The sequence below is a fragment of the Schistocerca piceifrons genome, chromosome 2, assembly GCF_021461385.2.
Source record: "Schistocerca piceifrons isolate TAMUIC-IGC-003096 chromosome 2, iqSchPice1.1, whole genome shotgun sequence".
In the NCBI taxonomy this organism is placed as follows: Eukaryota; Metazoa; Arthropoda; class Insecta; order Orthoptera; family Acrididae; genus Schistocerca; species Schistocerca piceifrons.
The window spans coordinates 381,422,519-381,444,019 of NC_060139.1; the positions used below are offsets into that span (position 1 = coordinate 381,422,519).

General features: G+C 42.3%; 1 protein-coding gene across 3 annotated transcripts in view; it reads right to left on the minus strand.

Annotated features, from left to right (window-relative positions):
• Positions 1 to 21,501, minus strand: part of LOC124777142 (probable inactive tRNA-specific adenosine deaminase-like protein 3) — a 517,952-nt gene that overhangs the window by 299,074 nt on the left and 197,377 nt on the right. For 2 of the 3 annotated variants that reach the window (XM_047252441.1, XM_047252440.1), the window contains exon 2: positions 4,480 to 4,569. The exons of the other annotated variant lie outside the window; for it this stretch is intronic. The gene's annotated coding sequence lies outside the window, so the exon portion shown is untranslated. The remainder of the gene's footprint in view (positions 1 to 4,479; positions 4,570 to 21,501) is intronic. 3 annotated transcript variants of the gene reach the window in all.

Sequence of the window (21,501 nt, forward strand, 5' to 3'; positions counted from 1 at the left end):
GCTTTGTCAATGGGAGTCGCCCATCTGAACCAATTTTCGAGCGAACATTCGGGAGGGAGTTGCGTCCAATTGACTTTTGGAGTCACAAAAGAACGTTGCTGTGAGCGCACATAAAGCTGCACGATTTCAGAGGGAAAAACAACACAGACGCTAGACAATAGCTGATTGGTGGCGTGTAATGTAGTCCAACGAATCGCCATTTTGCTTCGTTTCAACTGATGAAAGGTGCCGGTGCTTGATGGCAAATGAGCCACAGTGTGCATGGTGTAGTTCAGAACGGAGGTGATTCTGTGATGTTTGTGGAGCGTTTTCCACACCATAGCTGGGGCTTGCATTCAGGTTACTGTTAACATAAACCAAGATGCTTATGTCAACATTCTCGGCCTTATCTCGATGAGTATGTTGCGGACACTCCCATCTTGCAAGAAAGGTATGGAAACCTATGGAAAATTCGTAGGACAGTTTCAAACAGCAGGTAAAACATAGCAATGAACATCCCTTTAAATTTGGTACGCTATAAGTAATCTAATCATCAGTGATTGGTTTCAGCTGGAAATGGCATATCTGAATATACTCGTGGATTCTCTTCCTCGCCGAATCGCGGCCATCAGCAAGGTCAGAGGCAGTGTTAGACGTCTCCTTAGAGTGACTAATTTTTTGTCCAGTGTGCTCACAGTTGATAGCATTACTTTTACTACAGACAAGCATTAGCAAAAGGCCGTCACTCTGGGTAACATTAATTCCTTACACGTTTTCCACTCGATACCACGAGGCTCATTTTACTCAGAGATCTTTCCCAGCTATGCATTGTTGTACTAACGTACGCAACAAGTGCGGATGCTATGTTAGACCTTAGAACTGTAATAGCAAAAAGCAAAGATCCGCTTTCGGTCCAGCATACAGTTTCATTGCGGTAAGCTACAATGCATAGGCTGAGTGGTGAAAATTTGATACTGGTGAAGAAAAACACTTCACTTTCGTGCAAAATTACGTCAAGACCCAATAACAGAAATTAACAGCGTGGTGGAACCCTTTTCGTCTACATGTCATGAGGTGGGCCCAAGAATAAACTTCCGTTGCTACTATGGACTTCACAGAAGTAAGTTACAAATGTCACCTTTCAACTCTCCAAACCCTGACAGTTAAACGGACGAATAATGCGAAATATTGTTAGAGGAATAACTGGTTTGGCTTCGTATTTTCGCGACGTCGAAAGGTTGGAAAATTTCAAATGCGCTAATTTTGATTCCCACTAGGCAATCAGGCTTTTTTAATTACATGATATGCAGATTCTAAGCAATTACTACAAATCTTATGTATTTCGGTGAGATGGCCCCATGGCGGCTGAACAGATATCGCCCAAGCCGGTTATTTGCGTTCACAACACGATTCACCCACATTTCGCCGGCCGGTGTGGCCAAGCGGTTCTAGGCGCTTCAGTATGGAACCGCGCGACCGCTAAATCGCAGGTTCGAATCCTGCCTCGGGTATGGATGTGTGTGATGTCTTTAGGTTACTTAGATTTAAGTGGTTCTAAGTTCTAGGGGACTGATGACCTCAGATGTTAAGTCCCATAGTGCTCAGAGCAATTTGAACCACTTTTCACCCACATTTCCACTTGGGAACATACTGATACACCATGGCCAATAGGAGAAAAGGAACAAAGAAAGTAACAAAAGAAGAATGTCAGGTATTACTTCACAAAGATATCGTAATTACGACATATGCTTCTAAATTTTGAAACACTATAGATTCTGTTTTACATATAAGACTCTTTTCTTTATAATCAGTGCCAAAGAGATAATTAGCTCATTATATTTATAAAAAGAAACAGTTATTTTCCCAGCACAGAAAAAACAACAAAAAATACTAATATGTTGTTATAGCCTCCATTTTATTAGGTGGGCCGAGGAGGAAACTCCCATCGCTACGTAGAAACTTGAAGAGGTACTTTACAAATGTCGTCTTACCGTCCTGATAACACCGGTTCCCGTCAGATCACCAGAGTTAAGCAAGCACTGCCAGGCTTGACTAGCACTTTGATGGGCTAGCGTCTGGTCCTGCCGAGTGCCGTTGGTAAGCAGGGAGGGTGCACTCAGCCCTTGCGAGGCCAATTGAGGAGCTACTTGACTGAGAAGCAGCATCACCCGTCTCGTTTCCTACTCTGATTCCCTTAACATCACCTGATTTAATTCGACTTGATTCCATTACCCTTGTTTTGCTTTTGTTGATGTTCATCTTATTCCCACCTTTCAAGACCTTGTCCATTCCCTTCAACTGCTCTTCCAGGCCCTTTACTGTCTCTGACAGAAGTACAATGTCACAGGCAAACCTGAAAGTTTTTATTTCTTCTCCCTGAACTTTAATTCCTACTCCAAATTTTTCTTTCGTTTCCTTTATTGCTTGTTCAACGCACACATTGAATAAAATCGGGGATAAGCTACAACCCTGTCTCACACCCATTTCGTCCACTACCTCCCATTCACGTCCATCAACTTTTACAACTGCCTGCCTATAACTGTACAGGTTGTCGGCAGCCTTTCGCTCCCTGTAGTTTACCCCTGCAACCTTCATAAGTTCAAAGACAGAATTCTACTCAACACTGTCAAAAACTTTCTCTAAGTCTAGAAATGCTATAAATGTAGGTTTGCCTTTCCTTCGCCTGTCTTCTAAGGGTCAGTATTCCCTAGCGTGTTCCTACTTTGCTCAGGAATCCAAATTGATGTTCCTCGATGTCGGCCTCTATCAGTTTTTCCATTCTTCTGTAAAGGATTCGTGTTAGTATGTTGCAACCATGGTTAATTAAACTGATAGTTCGGTAATATTCACATCTGTCAGCACCTGCATTCTTTCAGATTGGAATTATCACATTCTTCGTTAATCTGGGGATAGTTCGCCTGTCTCATACATCTTGCTCACCAGATGGAATAGTTTTGTGTCGGTTTGTTACCCCAAAGTTCTCTCTCCTAGCTATTTCGGAATAATCTCCCACCCATTTCGCGATAATACAAAACGAGCTGCCATTCTTAGATATTTTTCGGTATCCTCAGTCAATCATATCTGGTAATGATACCATGCCGCACAGGAGTACTCTGGGAGATGACAGACAATTGCAGTGTCTCTAGAATGAAATTTTCACTCTACAGCGGAGTGTGCGCTGATATGAAACTTCCTGGCAGATTAAAACTGTGTGCCGGACCAAGACTCGAACTCGGGACCTTTGCCTTTCGCGGGCAAGTGCTCTACCGACTGAGCTACCCAAGCACGACTCACGCCCCGTACTCACAGCCTTAATTCCGCCAGTATCTCGTCTCCTACCTCCCAAACTTTACAGAAGCTCTCCTGTGAACCTTGCAGAACTACTGGCGGAATTAAGGTTGTGAGTACGGGGCGTGAGTCGTGCTTGGGTAGCTCAGTCGGTAGAACACTTGCCCGCGAAAGGCAAAGGTCTCGAGTTCGAGTCTCGGTCCGGCACACAGTTTTAATCTGCCAGGAAGTTTCATATCAGCGCACACTCCGCTGTAGAGTGAAAATTTCATTCTAGAAACATCCCCCAGGCTGTGGCTAAGCCATGTCTCCGCAATATCCTTTCTTCCAGGAGTGCTAGTTCTGCAAGGTTCGCAGGAGAGCTTCTGGGAAGTTTGGAAGGTAGGAGACGAGGTATTGGCGGAATTAAGGCTGTGAGTACGGGGTGTGAGCCGTGCTTGGGTAGCTCAGTCGGTAGAGCACTTGCCTGCGAAAGGCAAAGGTCCCGAGTTCGAGTCTCGGTCCGGCACTCAGTTTTAATCTGCCAGGAAGTTTCAAGTGCAGTGTAGACAGTCTATTTAGTAGATCAGTTGCGTCTTTTAAGTGTTCTGATACTAAAACGCAGTCTTTCGTTTGGCTTCCTAACAAAGTTTTCTATGTGATCATTCCAGTTCAAGATGTTCATAATTGTAATTCCTAGGTATTTAATTTAATCGACAGCCCTTAAATTTGTACGACATAGTGTGTAAGCGAAATTTGAATGATTCCTTTTAGAACTCATGCGTATGACCTCACATACTTTCTTGTTTAGTGAAACTTACTACTTTCTGCACCATGCATATATCTTGTCTAAACCATTTTGCAGTTTGTTTTGATTTTCTGGTGACTTTTCTATGTGGAAAACGACACGATCAACTGGAAACAATTTAAGAGGGCTGCTCATACGAGTTGTGTGCTGAAGCCTTTATACATGTTATGAAGAGCAAGGGGCCTGTAACACTTCCTTGTCTAACGTCAGGTATCACTTGTGTTTAATGGATGACTCCGTCAGTTACTACAAACAGTGACTTATATAACAGAAAGTAATCACGAATCCTGTAACACAATTGCAACGATAATCCACAGGTACGTAATTTGTTTATTCCCATTGTGAGGAATCACATCAAAGGCCTTCTGGAAATCTAAAAAGATGGATAATGTTAACACAACTGGCTGTAGTCAATTTGGACTTACCTTCGGAGAGAATCAAGCACGTTTGCTGATGTTCCGGCGTGCCAGAGTGCTTCAGGGACTTCAGTACTTCTGCTTATAAGAAGGAGAAACCTGATAAACAAAAAGAGATAATTTATTCTTAAACTAAATCCCGTAGAAAATAAATCAGTATAAGATCTATTAGGATTTATGCTGTATCAGTTGTGTAGAAAATTCAACTTAATCCCCTCAGCAGCAAAGCAGCTAGATGTATTCGTTTTTAATTAACAATTTTTTATCGATTAGCTCAAAACGACATTACATCCACGAACATGTGTCGTTAAGAATGACCTACTTGCAAAACAGCAAATAGAAAACATCTTTTGTTGATCGTATTGTAGTTAAGGATAAAACGTGCACATTGTGACCCATGTGTCAAATGCATGTCTGTCTTATTTTCCCTTGCACAGACACGATGTGCTCGGTTGTATTCGTTTTAGTACTGTACTAGTGAAAAATGAAAACAGATCAAGCCTGAGAACGTAAAGTAAAAAACTGTCACATCAAATAAGCTATTTCGACTACTAAAAAACTACAGCGATATGTGAGTACAAGACCAACCTAAGTCGTACGGATTACTAAGCAGTAAGCTTCTGCTTTTTGTTGTAAATGACCCAGAACTACGCAAGATACGTCCATAACATTATCCAGCTATTTCAGTCGCCGTTCCTGAAACGCCTGTGAGGTAAGCTCACGTTAACCAACCAGCTCTCCAACAAGACAAAAAATAAAAACACCTACAGCCGTCCTTATGATTTTATTTTATTTTGTCGCTACCAGTTTCAACGATTAATTGTGTCATACTCAGGCTGTTTTGATGCGGTACAGGTTGACACGATCGCCATGCATCATAACCCATCAGTTGCCAGCATTACTGGATTCGCAGATAATGTGTCAGCACTCAAACCATCAACTGCCAACACGAATCCAGTAATGCTGGCAACTGATGGGTTATGCATGTGGATCGTATCAACCTGTACCGCATCAAAACAGCCTGAAGATGACACAATGAAGCGTTGAAACTGGTAGCGACAAAATAAAACAAAATCATAAGGACAGCTGTAGGTGCTTTTATTTTTTGTCAAGATAGTAACGGCCGTCGTCCCAGAGACCTCTTACTAAAAGGATGGACATACAAAAACTCTCCAACACGTTCGTCAAACTCTCCTGGACAGCACAGTCATCAGAATTACGACTCAACATCGGTTGAGGAGTTACATGACATGCATGTTACTCAGTAAACTTTCCCGCTTCGCTGACGTAAGTTACAACTTCTTCCGCTAGAGGGCTCCGAAATGTTGTGTGTATCAAGGTTGTGTGCATCTTACCTACGTTGCTGTGTGAGAAACAGTGTGCTGTATCGAGTTTCTAACCGCCGAAAACGTAATCCAATTGAAATCCGTAGAATAATGAAAGTTTTTTACGCTGATGGTTGTATCGACATTAGTAACGTGCGATATTGAGTTGTTCAGTTCCTAATGACGGCAACAGTGCTGCTAACCTCAACTTGATCCAATACGATTTTCATCTGTTTCAAAAACTTAAGAAAACACCTCCGAGAACTTAACTTTGATGGTGATGAAGTGGTGCAAGCAGAGTTGGGGCTGTAGTTCCGTCAACCGTGATAGTATCAATAAACTGGTCTCTCGTTGGGAGAAATGAATTCATCGCCAGGATGACTCTGTTGAGAAAAATGAATCTGTAGAAATGATGAATAAATATGTAAAATGTTAATATTGTTTATTTTATTTGAAAAACGTCTAAGACTTTTCATATAAAATATTCGAAGGCTTTACTTTCCATTACACCATCGTACCATCTGTTAAGCATGTGTGGGATATGCTGCGACAGTGTCTGGCGCGGCTTGCTTTGTCGATAACGTCCCTTGTACAGTCACTATAACAGGTGGAAGTAGCGTGGAATACCAGCTCTCAAAATAGTTTCCCGCACGTCTCTGTACACGAATGTAGAACAACACTGTAGCCAGAGGTGACAGCACAAGATACTGTTACTGTCTGTCAATCCTTTCTCATTCATCTGGCCCAGTGATTATGACAGTACAGCCGGCCGCGGTGGTCTCGCGGTTAAGGCGCTCAGTCCGGAACCGCGCGACTGCTACGGTCGCAGGTTCGAATCCTGCCTCGGGCATGGATGTGTGTGATGTCCTTAGGTTAGTTAGGTTTAAGTAGTTCTAAGTTCTAGGGGACTGATGACCACAGAAGTTAAGTCCCATAGTGCTCAGAGCCATTTGAACCATTTATGACAGTACATAGTGTACAGTCTGTATAATATGTGAAAAACTTGGTAAAGTGTGTTCAGTTTTCATTTCCTAATACTATATTAATTTCCAATTCATGTATGCGACGTCAAGTAAAATGGCCTTTTCGCTGACAAACATACCAATTCTGGGAGAAAGCAATTTAAAAAAAAACGCCTCTCAGAATACGATACTTATCAGTTTTTTGTGACACTACTTGCTCACATAGCTCAAATTATTGGCTGAATGCAACATATTGTACATTGATAACATACACGATCTAAAAAAAGGGTAGGACGAGCGCATATAACTTACAGCAGATGTAAATAAACCATTTCTGTAACAGTGTACTGTAAAATAAAGTTTTTAAAATTATCAGGATATTAGAGCTGTTGTATCCGCAAAGAAAGTGATTCCCACATTGACACGAGTGACAGTAATGAAGACGTAAAAAGGTAAGGGCTTACTGAAGAGAGAGTAATTCAGGAGTGCAACTACTGGTTATTGCATATTTTTAAGAAGTAATGAAGCGAGTGAATTAAAAGTTCATCTTAACAATAGCGAAAGTGCGAAGGAGACATAATGTTAATGTTCGCTGACAACTCTCATTAGCGAAGCTGCAGAATAAGTAATGAATTCAGATTATTGACAAAGCAGAAGTCACACACAAATGAATGGACAAAATATTTGACAGGATGAACTGTAGCATTAATACTCAGGTATAAAGGGGCGATGCAAATATAAAAACTAGCATCGACGCTAGTGACATTTCAGAAAAGATTGCTCTGCTATCTGGTTTTGGAAAGTTCTAAGAACATCTAGGCTTCTGCTTCATTATACTGTTCTAATTATCACTACTGATATTATTATTGTTCGGCACATATATCATCTAGTCAAGACAGCAGCTATTAGAACAAATTAAACTAACTTGTATTTTGCTTATTCTTGGTTATCCGAAGCAAATTTCGTATATGTAGGCGACAGAATTTTTCTGGGAAAGGTGAAATCCAAGCACTAAACAACGAAAGTTTCTGTGCTGAATATGATTGGAAACCATATACACAACATTTACGCTTTCTTTGACATGATCCTGGTATTACAGTATGACATCGTCCAGGATTAACAGAATTTTTGAAAGTGTTTAATCGCACTTGTCGTACAAGATAATCGTCGGCAGGTAACTGTACGCAGTACCGAACATTTGGTATTGTAAGCCTCCATGATATTAACAGTCCGAAGAACAATTAAAACTGCAGTGGAAAAATACTTTCTGAAGATCATTTCAGCTTCATAAAGGATAGAGGGACTACCGTCATGACTAAAATGAATCACAGTAAACGAAGAGGAAGAATCCCTTCAATGGTTCCACTGACGTTCAGAAGGAATTTGTTAGGTTGAGATAAAAATGACTGTTCCAGTGCTGAGAAATATAGCCACCGAAGACATACATGGAAATTGCACAAATATGAATAGATATTCTGAGCTCTAGTGGCAACCGGCCACCGGATAAAAAACACCGACATTGTCACTTAAAAGTAATTTCATTTTGTTTTGGTATTTCCTTTATTGTAATTTTCTTTCTTCATTCATACTAATTTCGCACTCAGTGCCCACGAATTCAACGCCGACCCCTTGATATATGCTGAAATCACTGGTGATGTGTTGTAAGGCAGTTATAAGGGGACCCACCGTTTAAAGCGTTGACTCAGAACCACGGGGTGAAACTACGCACTTTTCACCTTAGTTGTTCATTGCCAGAGGTAAACCAGGTGATAAGTGACAAAAGCTCCTGAAGGATGCACCCTGCGGGAAGCAGTACCTAGATGATGATGATGGTGATGGCAGCAAGGCGTTGGCTCCTACGTCGAATAGTAGAGTGGTAACATGTGGAGATAGTGGTCCTGCCAGTCAGGTGGCGTAAGGTCATCTCTTTGAACGGAGATTACGTAACCAAAAGAGTGGAAGAAAATATGGTGTACTGGGATCCTGAATAAAGCCAACCTGCTTACAGAAGGAAAATACACTACTGGCCATTAAAATAGCTACACCAAGAAGAAATGCAGATGATAAACGGATATTCATTGGACAAATATATTATACTAGAACTGACATGCGATTACATTTTCACGCAATTTGGGTGTATAGATCCTGAGAAATCAGTACCCAGAACAACCACCTCTGGCCGTAATAACGGCTTTGATACACCTGGGCATTGAGTCAAACAGAGCTTGGATGGCGTGTACAGGTACAGCTACCCATGCAGCTTCAACACGACACCACAGTTCATCAAGAGTAGTGCCTGGCGTATTGTGACGAGACAGTTGCTCGGCCACCATTGACCAGACATGTTCAATTGGTGAGAGATCTGGAGAAGGTGTTGGCCAGGGTAGCAGTCGAACATTTTCTGTATCCAGAAAGGCCGGTACAGGACTTGCAACGTGCGGTGGTGCGTTATCCTGATGAAATGTAGGGTTTCGCAGGGATCGAATGAAGGGTAAAGCCATGGGTCGTAACACATCTGAAATGTAACGTGCGTCAATGCGAATAAGAGGTGACCGAGACGTGTAACCAATGGCACCCCATACCATCACTCCGGGTGATACCCCAGTATGGCGTTGACGAATACACGCTTGCAATGTGCGTTCAGCGCGATGTCGCCAAACACGGATGCGACCGTCATGATGCTGTAAACATAACCTGGATTCATCCCAAAAAAGACGTTTTGCCGTTCTTGCACCCAGGTTTGTCGTTGAGTTCACCATTGCAGGCGCTCCTATCTGTGATGCAGCGTCAAGGGTAACCGCAGCCGTGGTCTCCGAGCTGATAGTCCATGCTGCTGCAAACGTCGTCGAACTGTTCGTGCAGATGGTTGTCGTCTTCCAAACATCCCCATCTGTTGACTCAGGGATCGAGACATGGCTGCACGATCCGTTACAGACATGCGGATAAGATGCCTGTCATCTCGACTGCTAGTGATACGAGGCCGTTGGGATCCAGCACGACATTCCCTATTACCCTCCTGAACCCACTGATCTCATATTCTGCTAACAGTCATTGGATCTCGACCAACGCGAGCAGCAATGTCGCGATACGATAAATCGCAATCGCGATAGGCTACAATCCGACCTTTATCAAAGCCGGAAAAGTGATGGTATGCATTTCTCCTCCTTACACGAGGCATCAGAACAATGTTTGACCAGGCAACGCCGGTGAACTGTTGTTTGTGTGTGACAAATCGGTTGGTAAATTTCCTCACGTCAGCACATTGTAGGTGTCGCCACAGGCGCCAACCTTGAGTCAATGCTCTGAAAAGCTAATCATTTGCGTATCACAGCATCTTCTTCCTGTCGGTTAAATGTCGCGTCTGTAGCACGTCATCTTCGTGGTGTAGCAATTTTAATGGCCAGTAATGTATGTTGCATTACTTATTGAACGCCTCTCGTATTTTAAGGAGGTCCGGTAAATGTAACATAAGGAAATACTTGTGGACATGGTCTTTGTAGGCTACTTTATCGTGCCGTAAGATACTGACACAGACTTTTGTACCACGCGTGACTGAAATGTATATGCGAAGACGTGCCCAGTTAGCCACATTTGTGTAAACATCACTGCAACTGCGAGAAACCTGAGCATGGAAGAAAATTTTTTTTTTTTTAAAAAAAAAGGAAAGTCTGGGAAGCGTTTGCGTAACACCAAATGGACGATGTGCGGTGGTCATTTTTCAGAGTTTAGGGCTAACGCCTGAGCGACTGGAGTCGGGCCAACGAGACCGGCAGCAAGTGGCCTGGCGGCGGCGCTCGAGCGGCTAAACTACTGTGCGCGCCCTAAATCAGAGGGACCGGGCCGGTCAGCAGGGCGGAGGCCGTGCCCGTGGCAGGCAGCCCGCCAGCGCACGCACGCACCGTCCTGCGCTCTGCGCCCTGCCGCTCTGAAATATTGGCCACGAGCCGGGCCGGCGCGGCGCAAAACTCCGCTGCTGCTGCTGCTGTTCGAGCTGGCAACATGCTCCCCATGCTGAATACATTCCCCTTCCGTGGTTGCCACCACAGTGGGTGAAGTCAATGTCATCACAGGATGTGGAACGGCGTTCGGGGAGGAAAGCACAGTGACGTCGCAGCCAAAAAAGTAATTCTACCGTCACTGGGTGTTGCCTGGGCTTCCGAGCGTAGTCTTAGCGACTGAAAAAAAAGGACAGGTGACGTCCTTATATGTTGTTGTTGTGGTCTTCAGTCCTGCGAATGGTTTGATGCAGCTCTCCATGCTACTCTATCCTGTCCAAGCTTCTTCGTCTCCCAATACCTACTGCAACATACATCCTTCGAAATCTGCTTAGTGTATTCGTCTCTTGGACTCCCTCTACGATTTTTACCCTCCACGCTGCCTTCCAATACTAAATTGGTGATCCCTTTGTAACGCCGGAAATGCATATCCTCCTATTTCCATCTATTGTACGATAAATTTTTTTCCTTATTTTGTTACCTGAAGATATGACATTTCTGTGTCTTTATATATTGTAATTGTGTTACTATTTGTATATATATTTATTTATGCATTAATGTCGATGTATAATTGGTTTGTTTTGTAAATACTATTTGTATTTTTACGCTGGGTCTTGCCTAGGGAAAGCTATGCTATCGAACGATTACATCGATAGGTCGTGTGGAGAACCAAAGTGTTTAGGATCTTTGGTAGTGTGAACTTGGCCGCGTGGAGCGCGGGCAGAGGAGAGTCTGGCGGGAGTAGGGCGGTGGAGCAGGTGTGTTATGTGACACTCCCGCGAGTTGCCGCGATTTCGGGGTTTGGCAGCATGTAATTGCGCTCGACTTGCCATGATAGTTTCTGACACAGTGTCGCGGACGGGAAGCATTAGCTGGCGCACATCAAGAGCCCGTTTCGCCTGGTGACCGTGGCGAGAAGAAGGCGCGCCAACATCCAGCTTCTGCAACAGCGACGGCCGACAATGAATGACTGTCGCCACGTCTCCGATCGACGACTGCAAACCTTCAATCAACCAACAGGGAGACTAAAAGCACGTAAAGTTTTAGAACTGTATGGCAGACCTCAGCTTTTCAAACTGTTACAACACAAAATTACAGAAACTTAGCATGAACCTTTGTTGCTCATTGTCCCAATTGCATTACCAAACAGGGTCCCTTCCTTTTCTGGAATGAGCCCGAGTGCCGTTGAAATTCATACGCCAGCATTAAAGTAATATCATTCCATTTCACTACTTTAATTTCAAAGTTCAGTTAAAGTATTCATAGCTGACTACAATATGTAGATTACACAAGCAGAAACTAAGAGTGCGAGTTTTGTTACCATATTTTAGCTTACCTGTGACTGCAGTTCAGCTTGGTACATACTAAATTTTGCTATTGTTCATTGTTCAGAATCATTTAATTCAAGTTCAAAGTTAAATGTCTTATTTCTAAATAGCGTAGATTCAAGTATTTTTGAAATGATGTTGAGGTAGCCCAAGACTAACCTTATTTTATTGAATTTCGTAGTGCTTCAGAAACAAAGCTCACTATTAATTTCAGTCACTAAATTAACTTTCAATTTTCCGGTTTTATTAATTCTTTTGCTAAATTAAGTCAGAGTGTAGCGAAATTTATTACTTCTCACAAACATTCAGTTTTCACACAGCACGTGTCAACCTTCAGTTGCCACGCCTTTAGTGCTAATTATATGTGCATTAATCTTTCATTTTCAGTTATTATAGTAGTTGTCCATAGGACTGGCGACCGTAATTTTCCCCAAATCTCAAAATCTAATTAACGCTAATTAATTGTTAACGTAACGACCGCACCTTTACTTTCTTTATTAATTTTACCCTTTTTTCAAAATTAATTCCACCAATTCCAACCGATCCCTTCTTCTAGTCAAACTGTGCCACAAACTCCTCTTCTCGCCAATTCTATTCAATACCTCCTCATTAGTTATGTGATATACCCATCTAATCTTCAGCATTATTCTGTAGCACCACATTTCGAAAGCTTCTATTCTCTTACTGTCCAAACTATTTATCGTCCATGTTTCACTTCCATACATGGCTACATACTTTCAGAAACGACTTCCTGGCACTTAAATCTATACTCGATGTTAACAAATTTCTCTTCTTCAGAAACGCTTTCCTTGTCATTGACAGTCTACATTTTATATCCTCTCTACTTCGACCATCATCAGTTATTTTGCTCCCCAAATAGCAAAACTCCTTTAATACTTTAAGTGTCTCATTTCCTAATCTAAAACCCTCAGTATCACCCGATTTAATTCGACTACATTCCGTCATCCTCGTTTTGCTTTTGTTGAAGTTCATCTTATATCATCCTTTATAAGAACTGCAAAAGAACGGATTCGCAAAATTACAGACCACTATCCCCAACATCGGTTTGCTGCAGAATCTTTGATCATTTTCTCAGTAAGAACACATTTTTTTTAGTCCTCGAAGTTTACGTCTACGAATCAGTATGGTTTTAGAAAGCATCGCTCATGTGAAACTCAGCTTGCCCTTTTCTCATATGACAGGCTGCGAACCATCGATGGAGGGCAACAGGCAGATTTCATATTCCTTGGTTTCGGAAAAGCGTTTGACACGGTGTCCGATTGTATTTTCCCAGATATGTAAGTAGCTCGTAGACTTTCTAAGTAACAAAACCCACTATGATGTCCTCGACGATAGGTGTTCACCAGAGACTAGTGTATCTTCAGGAGTGCCACAGGGAAGGGCAGAAAAATGTAAGTTAATGCGGATGAGCAGGAAAAACAAACGCATAATGTTCGGATACAGCATTAGTAGTATCCTGCCTGACTCAATCACTTCATTTAAATATCTGGGCGTAACGCTGCAGAAAGATAGGGAATGAAATGAGCATATGAGAATTGTGGTAGGGATGGCAAGTGGTCGACTTCGGTTTATTGGGAGAATTTTGGGAAAATGCGGTTCATCCGTAAAGGCGACCGCGAATAGGACGCAAGTGCAACCTACTCTTGAATACTGCTCGAGTCTTTGGGACCACGCCAGGTCGGATTATACGAACTCATCGAAGTAATTCGGGGGCGGAGAGCTATATTTATTACCGACAAGTTCGAACAAAACGCAAATGTTATGGAGGTACTTTGGATACTCAATTTGGAATCCCTGGGGGAAAGGTGAATTCTTTTCGAGGAGCACTAACCGAGAAAATTTAGAGAATCAGCATTTGAAGTTGACTGCAGAACGATTCTACGGTCGTCAACGTACATTTCGGTAAGGCCCACGAAGATAAGATACGAGAAATTTGGGCTCATACGGAGGAACATAGGTAGTCGTTTTCTCTCGCTCTTTTACCGAGTCGAATACGAAAGGAAATGACTGGTAATGGTACTCGGTGCCCTCCGCCACGTACCGTATGGCTTGCGCACAATGTATGTAGATATGATAATTTGGCAGTGATTGTCATTTTTACTGACGATTATCGTGCTACTCCAAGAGATTTCGGGATTGTAGCCGGGTGATGAACAGATTGTCCTAAATGTGGAGATATTAAATTTAATGCAGATGCATACGGGGAAAAACTTTAATATTCGAATAAAGTGTTAATAGGGCACTGCCTGACACAGTCACTCGATTTAACATCTAAGTGAAGGATTCTAACGTACTGTTGCGGTATTCAGTCCAAAGTCTACTTTGATGCAGCCAACGACGTAGCCAGGACTTCGTCAAAGTGGGGTGGAGGGTCTGATTTGTTAAAGAGGACCTTAAAGATTCTTGTGTTTTTCAGTTATTCTTAAAATTTGCACAAAGAAAGATAAATCATTTTATTTGACAACGATGTCAGGTTTTCATAAAGTGTAGATGTAATCTCCTAACCTAGGAGTGCTGTATTTTAGCAAACCACTAAGAAGCAGTTTCACTCTAAAAGGGCATTTTACACTCTTCTTCTTTCAGTCTGGATTTGAGCTGATGAAGTGATCAGGAACTGACGAGTGCTAATTTTTTGGGACACCGTGATTATTACCGGTAGGGCTTTTGAAATAAAGAGGTCTTTGTTCGACAGACAATCTAGAATAATTTTTGGTGGCGAAAATGCAAAGGATCTGGAGTTATTCAGCTTTATACTTTCCAAAGTTTCCTCATTTAAGTATGCATCTCGCATTTCTTGCAATGTAAGAAAAATCATTTTCTGCATTAAAGAACGTCCCGACAGACAAATGCTTGAGTATAATGTGGGGAACTTTGATTATTATTTATTTATCATATGGCTTTTAGTGCCGGGAGTCTCCAAAGAGATGTTCGGCTCGCCCTGGATGTAGCTCTTTTCAGTCAAGCAGAGGGGCTGCATCTTTAGGGAACTGGAATCTTTCAGGAAAAGAAGGTATTCAGACGGAATTAGCTGTGGCCTTTGGTGAGGTCAACCCCGGCATTTGCCTAAATTGAATATGGGAAACCATAGAAAACCATTTTCAAGATTATTGGAGAATGCATTCAAACCACCTTGCCTCCCGAATCCAGGGATTGCTAGCTCAGTGGCCCAACATGCAGAGTTTCCCAAAGTAGGTGGAGACTTTGGAAAAACTGGTTGTTGTCCGTAGTTTTAAAATAAAATGCATCACAACAAGAGACTGAATTTTGACATTGCATGTTTTTCCTTTAATTGTGCATGTCTAGTAATCTGATAGTGCATGAATGCCTGCATATTTTAAGATTTAATTGTGTGCGGAATTACTGACTTTAGTTATAACAGCATCACGAGGGGGAAAATAGATTTTGGATGAAAGAGGGAGGGAGCGATGCAGAGCGCGGTCGACTCGGACGAATTCAAGCAGCCCGCTGAAAAAATCTTTTAGAAACGAACGAAATATAGAATGTGCTGTTATACCAAACCCCATCATTTAGTATCGGAACTGATTTTCATAACTGAGTACCACACAGGCGACCACATTGGGCGATATTTTGCCCTTTGGCCTCCTACTAACGATAGGCTATTGAGTAAACTTTTTTAAAGCAATGCAACGACCGCCGTTTGGGCGATATTTTTGTTGATCAACGACACAGGCAAATCCAAGTGCATTTTTATGCACTGATTTTAATTTAACGTTATTTATAAAGATATTTACCGCTCCGCAGCATTGTGACAATAAACTGCTGTAGATAGGTAACTGGACTATTATAGTAATGCATAAATACTTTTAACTTACCGTAATACAAGCGAATGAATCAAAATCATTTTCCTCTTCCTTCTCGTTACGAACTTAACCACAAATAGAAAGTATCACAACAGCACACAGCACAAAAACAATAAACGGTAGTGCTTACATTAACAAAACAACAGCTGTGCTCAAACAAGATGGGCGATAGCCGATAGTACTATAGATGTATAAATAGTTTAAATCTATCGTTGGCCTAGCTGATTCTCGATAGTGATTAATCTTTTTCATCGTATGATTGAAAATCAAGTTTTAGTGACTCTCGTGCCACGGCGGCTGCCGTCGAGTAGGCGCGGCCATTGCCCAGTGTGAAGTAATCTGAAGCTAAATGTTGGAGCGTCCTCGGTCCCATTCCAAATTCTACTGTGACCCTTGATGACCCATCTGCAATGTACCTTGTGTCAGAGGTCATGTGGTTGGTTGATATCCTTCCTGCCCCTGGTAGGTATCAGCACCCAGAGGTGCCTAGGTATTGAACAGGTACGTGGACCTCAAGTGGCCCTGTTGCTGGCTTCTGTGTTGAAGCTCAGTGCTGGCACCACCATGCGATGTGGTGATGTCAGAAGACAGGCTACACGTCGTCGCTCTTCCGTGCCAGCCTTGGCTATTGCACATTCAGCTGCATCTTGGATTCCAACTGACGTTTGTCCCGCCAACTCCCCGGCTGCACGCCCATGTGAGTTTTAGTGACTCTCATGCCACGACGGCTTGCCAGCGAGTAGGCGCGGCCATTGCCCAACGTAAAGTCTGAAGCTAAATGTTGGAGCGTCCTCGGTCCCATTCCAAATTCTACTGTGACCCTTGATGACCCATCTGTAATGTACCTCGTGTCAGAGGTCATGTGGTTGGTTGATCTCCTCCCTGCCCCTGGTAGGCATCAGTACCCAGAGGTGCCTAGGTATTGAACAGGTACGTGGACCTCAAGTGGCCCTGTTGCTGGCTTCTGTGTTGAAGTTCAGTGCTGGCACCACCATGCGATGTGGCGTTGTCGGAAGACAGTCAGTTTGTCCACCAATAGATGGTAGGCAGGGAGCAGCATAAAGTAGACCAGGTGTAGATCATCATCTCGAGTACATATTTGTCGAGTTCACAGACTGTGCTAGAGTATCTATGACATAGATTCACTATAGCATCATAACTATGGAATCGAGTGGATCGAGCCCAATGATCAACTCATGACGAGAGTTGGAGAGCTGGAATGTTTAAATGGAGCAAGAGTGGGGCTAGGATACGAGACTCAGTTCATAATGACCGCACGTGTCCTTATTCTGCTACATCCACTTAACAGGCTGTTAACTGCTGTGTCAGTTTCTCGCTGTGTGCGCTTGTCAGAGAGGCAGGGTTCCTTGCAACATGCCTTACAAGCTAACAAATACGCCTGTCTCACTTCCTTTGGTCTTCTATCGGAGCCTCCCTTTTGCTGAACGCATGTACTCCTCAGCAGATAGTGTTGTAATGTGTTGTCGACCTGACCGAGGTTGCAACATACTGCCCGCTTCCTGCTACCACCTCTGTCTCTGGCATGACTTGAGTTTGTCTGGGGCAATGTCAGTGAGTTTTAATAAAATTTTCTAATTTCTACCCATACTATTCCGTACTGTATTAGCACTGTCTATTCCATTCATCTGCTCTTCCAAGTCCTTTTCTGTCTCTGCCAGAATTACACTGTCATTTGAAAATGTTGAAGTTTTTATTTCTTCTCCCTGAACGTTAATGCTTGTCCAGATCTCTCCTTGGTTTGCTTCACTGCTTCTTCAATGTACAAATTGAATAACATCGGGTATAGGCTACAACCTTGTCATTACCTTCCCAACTATGGCTTCCCTTTCACATCCTTCGACTCTTATAACTGCTCTCTGGTTTCTGTACAAGCTGTAAATAACTTTTCACTCTCTGCGTTTAATCCCTGCTACCTTCAAAATTTCAAAGACTGTCAACATGTGTCAAAACTTTCCCTAAAACTGTAGATGCTATGAACGTAAGTTACATCTCTCAATTTCTTCTAGGATAAGTCGTGGGCTCAGTGTTGCATTGCATTGTATTTCCCGGGGACCAAACTGATCTCCCTCAATGTTGGCTTCTATCAGTTTCCTCCAGTCTCCTCGAAACAATTCATGTCAATATTTTGCAAGCATGGTTTATCCAACTGACAGTTTGGTAGTATTTATACCTGCCAGACCCTTTCTTCTTTGGAATAGGAATTGTCACATTCTTCTTGAAGTGTGAGGATATTTCGCACACCAGATGAAATAATTTTGCCATGGGTGGGTCTCCTAAGTATGTCAATAATTTGGAGGGTATCTCGTCTACTTTAGAGGCCTTACTTTCTACTTAAGCCTTTTGGTGTTTTGTCATATTCTACTTGCAGTGCCATACCTACCATCTTATCTTCATCTACGTCCTCTTCCATTTCTATAACACTGCCTTTAGGTTCATCTTCCTTGTGCAGACCTTGTATATACTCCTTCCATCTTTCAGCTTCCCCGTCTTTGCTTAGTACTGGCTTGCGATCTGGGCTTTTGATATTCACACATCTGCTGCTCTTTCCTTCAAATGTCTCTTTAATTTTCTTGTAGGCAGCTTCTAGCCTGCCCCTAGTTATGCATGCCTCTACAATCTAGCATTTGCTCCCTAACTACTCCTGCTTAACTACTTTGCACTTTCCGTCATATCTAATTTTTAGATGCCTGTTTTCGTTATGCGTGGTTCAGTTGCTACATTTTTATATTTCTTCTTTTCTCGAGTTGAATTCAATATCTCCTCAGTTATCCAATGACTTCTAATAAGAGCCCTGTTGCCTTCCCTATTTCATCTCTCAAGGCTCCCCATTCCACTTCTATTGTATTCCTTTCCCCTGTTTCAGTTCAAAGTTGCCAAATGCTCGCTCTGAAACATTCAAACACCTCTAGTTGTTTCAGTTTATCAGGATCCTATCTCCTTAAATTCCTACCTTTTCGCAATTTATTCAGTTTTAATCTACATTTCATAGCCATTAACTTATGTCAGAGTCCACATCTGCAAGTGGAAATATTTTGGAGTCTAAAATATAGATTTTAAATCTGTGTCTTAACACTATAAAATCAGTATGAAAACATCCAGTGTCCTCAGGTTTCTTCCTCGTATACAAACTTCTTTCATAATTATAAAATCAGGCGTTAGCGACGATTAATTTATGCTCTGTGCAAAATTCTACCAGGCAGCTTCCACTTTCATTCTTTTCCCTTAGTCCATGTTCTCCCATTATTTTTCTTTCCTTTCATTTTCGTACAACCTAATCCAGTCAGCAACCACCAACTTTCGTCTTCTTTATCTCATCATACATTCATTCACTCTCTTCAGAATCTATGGAGGTAGTTGGCGTATGAACTCGTACTACTATAATAAGTGTCGACGTTGTGTCTGTCTTGGCTACGACAATGCGTTCTCTATTCTGTTCTTAGTAGTTTACCCACATTTGTATTTTGTTATTCATTATTCGGCCTACTCCTGCATTACTGCTATTCAATTTTCTGTAGATAACCCTGTAACGACCTGAGCATAAGTCCTGTTATTTCTTCCACCGCATTTCACTAAATCGCGCTATATGTTGCAAAGCTCCAGCAGTGGAACGAGGACGTAAGTTCGGTCGTAGGAAAGCCAAATGCTAGATCTCGGTTTATAGGGGTAATTCTAGGATAGTATAATTTATCGTTAAAGGAGATCGTATACAGAACATCTGTGAGGCCCATTCTTGAGACCTGCTCGAATGTTTCGGATTCCCACCAAGTCGGATAACAGAAAAAACTGGAGCAATTCAGAGGTGTTCTACTATATTTATTACTGATCGCTCCAATCAACACGCGATAATTACAGAGATGCTCCATCGAGTCAAATGTCTATTCCTGGAAGTACTATTGGGGAAGATTAGAAAATTGTCATTTACCAGAGACAGCAGAAAGATTCTACTGCAATCGATGTACATCGCGCGTAACAGCCGCGAACACAAAAGAAGTCAGGAAGCGTAAAGAAGCGCGTAAACGCTCGCTTTCCTATCGCACCGTTTGTGAGTACTACACGAAAGACAATAATTAACAACGGCACAAGGTCCTCTTCACTGGTTTGCGGAGTATATATGTAGACGTAGACTTTTTTCTTTAATTTTCCAGCTGACAACCAGGCAGCCATCTCTAGATGAATTTTACGACTACAGATTAATGGTATAGATCGGTACACTTACACCAGTAATTGGTGTCGTGACACATCCGCATATGTCTCAGCTGTATGACCGTAATCGTCTTCATTTTTTGTCAATAATCATTTTGTGTTTCTACGGGCAGACGGATTTTTCGAGATACTGATCAGTACCTTTCAGCCAAATATCAGGTGAGATGTTGGTAGACTTACCAGTTCCGCCATTTGACTTACATTCATGGGAAACCACCCTGTAACGTGCAGGGGAACCACCCGCGTCTACCTTTCCCCCCATTTGAGGCGCGCCGGCGCATGCATAACGGTCAGAGTACATTCACACTCTCTGTAGAACTGTGCGCCCGAGGGGTTAAGGCACGGTCATCAAATTTATAAATTCACCTGTCGCTGAACCTGGCAAGAAGCGTAAAATTTTGCCTGCCCGAAAAAGTCACAGAAAAGACCATGTCACATGCTTTTCACCAATTGAAAGGCGCCTTGCTGGTCAACAAGTGGTTCCGCTATATATATTTCCAAAGATTCCTTGATAATCGAATCTCAATGAACTTCCTCAAGATTTCCGTATCAAAATAATTCAAGGGATGTCCCATGGACCCACAAGACACAGCTATGGTTAAAATGCAGGGCTACGAAAACTGCGTGTGTCTATCACCTTCCACAAAATTTGCTATCATAATTTCTGATAATGGGTGACGATAAGTAAACATACATAGTTCTACATACGGAATATTAAAATTGTGAATTTAACTTTTTTTTCCTTTCACTGGAAAGGAAACTCATTGTACCACGTAAAAAAGTAACCGTTCACACATCCACCGCAATACATTTAGAGAAAGCACGAGAAACGTAAATCTGGATGTCCGGACTGAGATTTTATCTCCCTCTTTCCGAACCCGAGTACTGCGTCTTAATCACTGCGCCGTCTCGCTCTATTCTAAAATAAGAAAAGACACATGCTAATGAAAGAAACGTAAGATACCACAACTGCGAACTATTGTCCAACCCAACAGCAGATTTACCTACCGAATGCGTTAAGATCAATGTGCAGCCACTTAAAACACTATCACATCGGGAGGCAAATCTCGAACTACTAAAGAAGGAGTCTCGGAGAAATCTACATATTTAATTATGGTAAACACGTTCTGGAAAGCTGAACAGAAGTTGATACTTGTCGTCCTTGTCGACCTTACAACCATTCCATCCATCTAACAACCAAGAGATTGTTCAAATGGCTCTGAGCACTAAGGGACTTAACATCTGAGGTCATCGGTCTCCTAGAACTTAGAACTACACTACTGGCCATTAAAATTGCTACACATAAAAGAAATGCGGATGATAAACGGGTATTCATTGGACAAATATATTATACT